Source organism: Daktulosphaira vitifoliae, unplaced genomic scaffold (assembly GCF_025091365.1).
Source record: "Daktulosphaira vitifoliae isolate Bord-2020 unplaced genomic scaffold, ASM2509136v1 Scaffold_5, whole genome shotgun sequence".
NCBI classification, from domain to species: domain Eukaryota; kingdom Metazoa; phylum Arthropoda; class Insecta; order Hemiptera; family Phylloxeridae; genus Daktulosphaira; species Daktulosphaira vitifoliae.
In genome coordinates, this window is record NW_026099576.1 from 12026477 (window position 1) to 12036158 (window position 9682).

At 28.8% G+C, this 9682-nt stretch overlaps 1 long non-coding RNA gene across 2 annotated transcripts in view; it reads left to right on the plus strand.

Annotated features, from left to right (window-relative positions):
- LOC126906648 (uncharacterized) overlaps positions 1-9313 on the plus strand; it is a 29425-nt gene extending 20112 nt beyond the window's left edge. Inside the window, exons 1-3 of one of the 2 annotated variants that reach the window (XR_007704298.1) lie at positions 650-847; positions 7965-8242; positions 8974-9312. This is a non-coding gene — a long non-coding RNA (uncharacterized LOC126906648). Of the gene's footprint in view, positions 1-649; positions 848-7964; positions 8243-8973 lie in introns of those variants that run through there. The other variant, XR_007704299.1, reaches the window with a different exon arrangement.
- Positions 9314-9682: the final 369 nt, after the last annotated feature.

Consider the following 9682-nt stretch of genomic DNA (forward strand, 5'->3'; position numbering starts at 1 on the left):
ATTAATTATTATTTTTTTTTTAGAACCAATAAAATGTTTCTAAACAAAAAATTGATAATTATTAGACAAAATCTTAATATAAAAATTATAAAGTGATACACATTTGGGGGTCGTAGTAACTTTCTCAATATTCGAATTGCCGTTGTTACTGTTAGGCCAACCTGCTCATTGTGCACTAACAGCGACGAATGGCTACTGTGTAACACCACATAAAGACAGTTTCGGTTAGTATAAATATAAAGTAATCACATGATTAAATGATGAGGTATTTGACAAATTAATACTTACAAGTCAAAAACTTAATTAAGATTTAGACCCTCCCAAAAAATATAATTTTAACTATGTCTATGAACCCAACCAAACAATTGAAAATGATTTTTATAGAACACATTCTGATCAATATTCAAATCTCTCTAATGAGTGGTCAATTTTTATTTAATTGCGAACAAAAACATTATTAAATATGAACGAATTTCTGGGTACTATGTCATCTAGGAATGTACAACATCAATATGTACCATTATTAGAAATGCAACCACGTTAGTGTATCTCGTCTTGGAGTTACAAGGGGTAAACTGTTGTAACCGGTTTTTTAAAATGTGTGTACAGGTATCGTAGTGCTCTTGTTAAACATCTTTCAGTACTCCAACTGCTACAGGTTTATGCGGATCACATTTCACCATACAACGTTCAGAGTAGACATGAAGTACTGTAAATGAAAAGTTTCAATTAAACAATGTTCTTATATAATAATAAGTTAAATACATTAAATCGTTATATTTATTTCAAATGCAGCGTTTGAGTCGACAAATTAATACAACAAATCTCGACTGTTTGTAAATGTAATGTAAGTTATGACAATAAATTAAGTGATTTTTAATTAATTTACCTTATGAGTTATTTATTTTAACGAAATATTCTTCAATACGAGTTGTTAAATCATGTGAAAATTGGGTATTTGTTCAACGAAATCATACGAGTACTCCTTACTGGAACTACGGCAAGTTGGTATGTTCAGTTAGACGTTTTCTACCGAAAAAAATGAATCGCAGTGCCATCGAAAAGCCGAGGCATTTTAATTAAACGGCGTTCAACCGTTGCAATGTCCGTACATCGTATCCCGATTAATCGTAGCGCAAAAGATTTGGACTATCCCGGGAAGGACGTTGATGGCTGCGAAGGGCCTCTAGGCTTTTTCCGAAGGTTCATGAATTTAAAGGCTTTGTTAAAAACAAGGGAACAAGTGATGGATGACCGTATTTAAGGGCTGGCATCGGTGCGCGCGCGAGTGTACATATATTGTACGAGCTCTGAGCCTTTTTCGGTTCGGTAATGAAATTCTCTTGGGGAACTTGGCAACGGCGTCGGGTAACCGGCGGCTAGGGGAGCGGTTAAACTCTTAAATTGCTTTCCTTTCATTTTCCCGCCCCTGAAACGGCTACTCGAGCACGCGGGCGTCAACAAAATGAGAGAACTCGTCAACTTAACTACACGCCCTTCCGCCACGTCGACCTTTCTCGCGAACGGCCGACATCAGATTAATGAGGTTTTCCCCACTGCACACAACACCCCCTCTGACCGTACTTTCTTCGACTTTCTGCAGGTTTCGTCCGTTTTACCCTCGTCGTCCTTTCCACATACTTACGCAAATGTCTAAAACTGTACGCTGTTAAAATCGTTGTTAAAATAAACAGCCCTCGCACAGCTCATGCCGTTCGTCAATAGGCTGAACTTTATACGTGTCAGTAGCGACACGAACGCAAAAATAAGAATTTCGTGGGCGCACTTTAATTATCGAACGGTACGCACAAAGTATTTTTTTTAAGTTTATTAAACAACTTTAAGTATAACATCGTGAAGAAAATTTATGTATACGTTTTAAACAGTTATTCAACTTGCTTAATGTTTAAATAAACTTATTTTCGTCAAATATATAAAATGTATTAATATCGATAATAATTACTACTTAAAACGGTCATTGATATTACTAATGAATACTAAAATATTATATTTATAACTTATTTTACGCGTTAATTTGCCAATTTCCGTCAGAAATGTTGTTTTTATTATTACTCCATAATTAATCAAACTATTATTTTTATTTTAATTTAATGTAGACAGAAAGTCAGTAATTTGTTTAAAACTTTTGATGTTATGTGAATTAAAAAAATAATTAAGTTGGGTTATAATTTATAAGTTGTTGATTTTTAATGGAAACTCGATTATGTTTTTATTTACTTCGAATAGTAATAATATTTTTTTAATCTAAGTTTAATAAACTAATAGAAAATTTTACTGTCCATACAAAAGGTACTATTCTTCGAAAGGAAGAATTAATTCTAACTATTTATCATAAAAAGTTTTTATTAAAAACCATAGAGAATTAAATTTTATAATATCATTATAAGTTTTAAATACCATAAAGTTCTATTATTGGTATTCAAGATGTAAACTGTCTGATACCTTCACACGAGTTATAATTCATATAATTCTTTTTATTATTTTTAAGTTTTCGGAAAAATTTTATTTTACTTTTGCACTATATTAAATAGTCTTTTAACCATAATTACTGAAAATTAACTTAAAATATCAAAAAATAAAACTAAAATTACTTATTAAGTTATCTGTTAAGTTAAAATATTAATCTTCAAAGTTTTTAATCTGTTGGTGCATTTGAAAAAATTAAAACAAAACCTTTTAAAATATAATGATTAATTGTGAAAAAAGCTATATTATATAATAATATTTATAAATTCAAGTACAGACTTTTCATTTTGACCAAATTATGACCGGCTAACATCTCTTTGATCAATTGATATTGTGCTAACTTTAATTTTTATTACTAACAATAAATATAAAATATAATATAATTAAATGATTTGTTTTTAAGCTTATCTAAAATATTTTAAAAATCGAAATTTTTAAATAGTAAATGTCTAATAAAATGATTATTATTATTTACAATTGAAATGTTTATTTTGGAGACATCTAAACAAACAGTAAAAAATATTGAATTTAATATATGTACGCGCTGTGTGTATATGCTCATTTTTATAGTGCCCTCGGAGTTTAAGGTTAATGGGTTAGAATTAATTTAATTAATTTTACATAAAATAACGTTAAAACAACGTCATTCAAAGTAAAATAATAATTATAAAAATATTGCATTTAATTTTTTTTTTTTGATTTTAATTTTCTTTATTATGTGAAATATTTTTATTGTAGATAGGTAACCAATAGAATTTATGAAAATTGCTCATTTAACTTAGTTGACTATGTTGACCATGTATAAATATATATCAAAAAAATATGAAAAAAAAAGAACACAAAATATAATTTTAAAATTATTGTAACTTATTTTAATAGTTTATCTACCAAATATAATTTTGCGGCTTTTTTTAAAAAGCTGATATGTCGGAAAATATTTAGTTATTGAGGTTTTTATTATTAGTGCAACAAAGAATATTTTCTGTCATTTACCAAAAGATTATGATTCAATAATAAAAAGAAATTTAATTATTTGCAATTTAAAAATAACAAGTTGTATAAGACATTTATACAATTTTTAGTTTATTCTTTCTCTTTTGAAAAATTCGATTTGATAATCAAATTTAAATAAGTTTATTTTTTAAAGAAAAAGGATTATTTTCTAGTTATTAAAGTTATAGGTTCAGTTGTATTCTTATAGATGTTGATCTACTAGGAATTGCATTTGATTTTGAAAACTTTTATTTAGGTTCAGTTAAGTTCGTCATTCGTATTGCATTTGGTTCTTTGTATTAATCTTTGCTAAGTTAATATCTATAAGTATATTCTAACTTATATTTTAAATTAATCAAATTGCATAAATTATGATTTTGATTTTTATCGTGTAAATGATTTATTACTAAGTTGCTACATTTTTTTCGCGGTGGGTATCTTTAATTTTTTTATTGTAAAACGTTAATATGTTTAATTTACTTCAATGACGAACGTTTATCTTATTTGAAGCGCTGATATGTTAAAATACGATAACATTTTATCGACCATCCTGTTTAGCCTTTAGGGGTAGTCATGAGATATATGGATTTTAATTATAATTTTGAGCTTATTGTACAACACGCATTAGTCATTACACAAAGTGAATAGAACCGTTACGTTGGCAATAATCTTAAGAATTTATCTTGGGTCTAATGTGTTGTGCGCGTGGGGAACCGATCGATATCCTGTGCACAAAAGGACCCTCGGGTTTTATCGCGAGTCTAAGGGGACGGCAGCGGCGTATGATGGCGAAGTTGGTCGTGTCCGAAAAAGGAACAACAAAATCCTTTGGTCCCTCCGCCATCCTTTTGTGTATACACAACGTATGCAGACACCAAGAGGGAAGCCATTTTCCTAATCCGTTTTCGCTTCACTCTCAGGTCCTTTGCATCTAAACTATATTTATACGTAGAAACGTCGGATGAAAGAGCAACCCTCGCGCCATCATTACAAAAACATACATACACTGCACATATGTAGATAGGTATATTTACTTTCAGAAACAGAGTTTACGGTGTAGAAAATTATACGGACAGAACAATACAAGCTTTTAGCTAATTTTCTCTGACCCGGTTTCACATGTACAATCCCAATTGAAAGTTAGACTTCAAAAACGGCCGCAAGTGTCGAAAATAACATTAACCACAAGTCACCGTATAAACGAATCATAGTGTACTTTTACACCACATGAGTACGGTCGCCGAGTTAAAACGGATAAAATAAAATAAGTATATTATTATTCTTCATATTTTACAATGCAATTGCGTTAAAAACTGAACTTCACCATTGATATCTATACCTACAAAGTGTGTTTTATTTTTATAATTTTTCAAATCGGTAAAAATCATCATTGTTGAATCACATGTTACAAAAATTATCACAAAAAAAATAGTTAATTTTTTTTATCAATAACTGGCATTGAAAATAGCTTTTCAGTTCATACAACTATTGATAGTTCTCTATCGAGATTTAATTTAAAGATAAAAAAAGTACAGCTATTGTATAAAATGAGTATCGGAACTGGTTATAAATGTAATCATAATAAATTTTACTTTATTAAAAAAATATAAATTTTTAACTTTTTCATAGTCTTAAGTCTATTGTATTTTTATTTGTATACTAAAATAATACTACATAATATATGTTTTTACTAGTTTTTTATAATTTTATTATTTTATATTGTATAGTTTTCTATTGTATTATAATATGAAATGTTTTTATATTTTTATAGAATATAAATGTGCTTTAACGTTTAATTTCATTGGTTTTTTTTACAAAATAAAGATGACTTTCCAAAATTCGGACTGAATATTGTAGTAGTTATACATAAATGTTTCTCTATAAATACTATAGTACTTCATAAGTGTTAACAAACGTATTTAGATAAAAAATTACACATAAAAAATTAGTTGGCGACTTTTTTGCGTATAAAACCGACAAGTTTTCATTAATCCTTCTGTTAGCTTGACTCTGTAAATGACCACCTCGGGTGACCTGTAGACATTACCTTTGTGTATAAATTTAAATACTTTAGTTTCAATTTAATAAATTAGGATCACATATTTTAGTTTTTATAAGCATATTCAATTTATTTTTAAAATTTTCTTGATGTTTTGGAAACAAAAAAGTATTTTCAAGGTCTTAAATTTCTTTTTTTGGACATAACGAAAGTTCAAAGAAACTTTTTTTAATGTCAATGCTAACTTTTGTTTATATTTTACTTTGAAACGCTGAACTCAAAATTAATTTAATGTAAAGTTTTTTTTTAATTGAATTATTTAAATGTACGGGATTTATTGCCATAGTATAATACAGTTGCATAATTAATTATAATAATTAATAGAATAAATATTTCAAAATATCTGTTACAATAATTATTATAATAGATATTTTGAAATTTTTATTTGACATTTTACATATATATTAATATTTGCCTTAGTATAATATTAAGAAAAATAACTCATCGAATAAAACAATTATAAATAAAAATTAATAATACTGTTGTATAAAATAAAGCGTAAATAAAAAATCCATTAATTTTCCAAGGCACTATTGTACTTCAATATTTATATTATTAACTTTTATGTTGAAAATATTTTTAAAAATATTTAAACTTCACTGCCTAATAATTTGTTGCTATTTATTTACAATAGGTTTATGATAAGTGTTGAAATGTATTAGGAATCGTTTAAAAAAAATTATTTGTCTAATACATACAAAAACATTAATCACGAGATAAATTTCATGTTCTATTATACATAAATATTTTGAATTATTTTAGTAGTTATTTTTAATGGCATAAGGTAAAATCTAATGCGTTAATGTCGAAAACGGAAGTTATTTACATAAAATACGATATAACCTGTGGTTTTGTTAGTAACTTGTTTCCCTTTAAATTTCTCTGGCAAGTCATTTCCACGAATACAAAGATAAATAATTAACAATGCTTTTTCAAGCTGAAAAACAAGGGATTTCACTTAATCCTGGCAAAAAGCTGGCTCGAGCCACAAAAAGGGTTCGGCAAAAAGACGGTAAATTTTCTTGCAGGCTGATGTACGAGGATTTGCAAGGCAGGGTGGTTAAGCGAGCACAAGATTAAACCCAGGTCTAACAAGCTGGGAGGGATGTTTTTTGTTGAATAATATTCGCTAATTTGGGTCCGAAGAAAAAGGGTAAACTTTAATGAGATCTCCGCGGGACCTTGTGCATGTTTTTTATATCTTTTATACTCGCAAACTGGACCGTGCATGCGGTGGCGGTGTGTTAACGTGCGTGAGTTAGCTGGGTGGAGAAAACGCAGAAGGTGACGCTAAGCGGAGAGGAATATCTAATTTCCTTCTCTTTGTTTTTCACGTAGACCGTTGGTGGACTGCTAAGGGTGAACAGTGGCAAAAGGGGAATAGGAAGACCGAAGGGACATTGTCCTAACAATTTATTCGAGTCGGCCGCATACAAACACGCAAGTGTCTGTGTACATTTATATGCACGTATATCTATATGCAAATGTTGCTCGTTATTTTCTTGGGTTGACGCGATTACGGCCGGGAAATACGTCGGGGACGAACGGCTATTGGACGTAAGGAGGAGGGGGACAAAAGGGATTTTGGCGGAAGGGTTCTTTTGCTTTAGCGCTCATGCACCGCAACCCTTTGCTCGGTTCCTTTACAGGACAGGAAACGAATAGGCATCCCGGAAGACACGCGCTACGCAAACGGGGTCTATCCTCCGCGTATAAATTCCAGTGAGTATATCTTTGAGGTGTTAAAGACGATGCTGTCCTAATGACAACAGAGAGCCTGAATAGTCTGAATTTCTCTCACCAAATTTCTCAAGTGGTTCAGTAAAAAATATCTATCATAATTGATTTATCAATCCAGTATTAATTGCCACACTATAATAATATCTACTGAATTGAATTTGTATTATTTGTTCCATTTAAAATGAAATAGTAACTTGAAATCATCGATTATTTAAAATAAAAGAAATCGCGGTCTTTTAATTTTAACAAGTATCTCTCAACGAACAACAATTAAGATATAAAAAATGTAGCAATCGTAAATCGCTTACGATTATTTCACAAACGTTTCATCAGTTAAGAAATCCGTTACTTAATTTAAATAATATTTATTTTTTATTTTGTGTTAAATAAAAAACAAACTATTTGACTGCAGTTTCGGAATGTGGTACACCAGTATCATTGTATTATTTATAAACGTACGAGGTCAAAACCTCCCTTATCGAAAATAATATTATCATTACAATAATAAGAAATCGAAATCTGCGGCGGCAAACACCCCGTGAATATAAATTCTAACCGGTTTTCTTGGGAATCGTTGCAGAATCCTTACAAAAACCGGTTAGCATTTGTGGCCTTTAAGATTTTTCACACGGTACACTAGTCATATACTATCATACATTTTCACACGAATATGTTTTCCTTTCAGAAAGTCTTATTGTTCTTACAGAATCTTTCGATTATTCTTTGATGTGCTCTGTATAAGAGACACCGACCGCCCAAAAATTTGTTTGAGCTTTTAAATTTACATCCGATCAATCGTATGATAATATGAGCAAATATCAGACAATGGCGTTTACAGGTGGCACGTGCCGGTACGGGGTAAAAAAAAGGGTCCCAGAGGAGAATGTCGAAAAGGGACGTTTCCATCCACCGTCCGGTTTTTTACAACTCAGCCACTGCTATCACCACCATTTACAACTACAGGTACTTAACTTTTTATTATAGTTAATACAATGCATTGTGGTCGTTGAATATTTTTGTCGTCTAACCGGTTATTGGTTTGTGTCACGGGACAATATTCCAATTTGGGACGACTATTGTTACACTTGTATTTGAAAACCTTTGACCTGCTTATAGAAACAAACTGCTGGTGTAAAAAATCACCCTATTTAAGATAACGTAACATAAACATATTTATTCTGAATAAATATCAGGTGAAATGAACAGGTTGACTGTTTTGTTATTAATTCAAAAGTTTGATTAAATAATCGATTTATTTGTATTTTATAACAATTAATAATTATTTATCTTAGCAAAGAAGACTTTTAAAAGTTTTTTTTATTTCAAATGTATAAACAATAAGTTACTTATGATGTAATGAAATGAAAATAATGATAATTTAACTTAGTAATAGTAATGAATATTCAGAAAATTTAAGATTTAAATTTAAAATTTAAGGCTAAAATACAATATTTTTTGAAAATAAATTGAAAATGTGTAAAAAATGTTGTGTTTATTTCTACTAATTTAAACATTTCTTCATTATAAAGAAAAAATTGTCAAGTTTGTCGTTAAAAATAATAATAATTACAGTCATTTTAGCACATGTGCTCTATTTTTAATCATATTATAACACATACATAAAATAAAGGTTAATTAAGATTATTTATTCTAAAATGAATATGCTGAAATATATATGCAATTGTTTATTTTAGAGAAATCACACAAGAGATTAAACGTCTACTCATGTAATTTGATTCTAAACGAACAAGGGCAACTTTCAGACAAAAAATATGTTAAGACACTCAAATGATTAAGACCAATAATTAGTGAAAAATCGTTTTGTTAACACCGTATTTATATTAGTTATTTATCATATTATTCGTAAATATAGTTATATTTATGTTAAGTTAAACTTTTTTTTAGTCGTTCTAAAAGTCTTATAGCCACTGTAAATTAATATACTACGACGTTATATACAAATTGATATTATCAAGTATATTTCATATAAAATATTTAATATAATAAGTTAATTTAATTAATTTATAAATATAAAATAACCAAGCACTTGATTGTCTTTCAATTTTGCAGTATATTATGTTATACAGTCATTTTTATATACAGAATGTTCAGTAAGTAAGGAAACGGATTTTTATTGTTCTCATTTAATTGTTTATAACAATTGACCTGTTTCATAACACTCTGTATATATATGTCTCATACAATATTTTTTGCAAGTGAACTCATTCATTTTTTTTATTAAAGTTTTTTTTTAACTAAATTTTTAACTTAAAAATCTAAGAAAATTTGTACTTAATTTTTAGTGTTTTAAAATTTTAATAGTTGCAGAGGATTGCATAGATGATTTTTGAATTGAATAATTTTTTTGACATTTTGTTCATAATTTTCATATAATTTGTTTTG